Consider the following 602-nt stretch of genomic DNA (forward strand, 5'->3'; position numbering starts at 1 on the left):
TGAGCTTAGAATGATATTTCCAACCACTACACAACTCTTTCCTACTCTTAAATCCACAAAGAGCTCTAAGTTGACCATCATTTTCAATTAAACCATATTCAAGTGAGAAAGTAAAGCTTAGGGATAAGAGTTTTACCCACTTGAATGTTGTGTTGGATGGTAGCTTGAGAAGGGAGACCTCCCCACACTTAGACAATGCAAGGTCTACTTCCTTGTGCTCTTCTTTGTGTATTTCCACCTCTTTGCGAGCTTCCTCGATTTCAACCTTTCCCCTTTTATCACATGGCTTGGTGTTGTCTTCAAGAACTTTGATTTCTTGCCTAATGGGAGGTGATTCAATTTTGGATAGAAATTCATTGATGAATAAATCCATTTCTTGGTCAACCTCTTCATATTCTTCAATTTCGATATACACCATGCCAACTTTTTCCTCTTGGTAGCTCTCTTTCGATTTACTCTCTTTCTCATTGCTCACCAAAGGTATGGGAGGTTGTGCACACTCTTTTGTAACTTCAACTTTATGTCCAATGGGAGAGGATTCCATTGTAGAGAGAAATTCGTCCATGATTGAATCCATCTCTTGATAAGCCTCTTCCAAGTCT

The sequence above is a fragment of the Arachis stenosperma genome, chromosome 6 (assembly GCF_014773155.1).
Source record: "Arachis stenosperma cultivar V10309 chromosome 6, arast.V10309.gnm1.PFL2, whole genome shotgun sequence".
Lineage (NCBI taxonomy): Eukaryota > Viridiplantae > Streptophyta > Magnoliopsida > Fabales > Fabaceae > Arachis > Arachis stenosperma.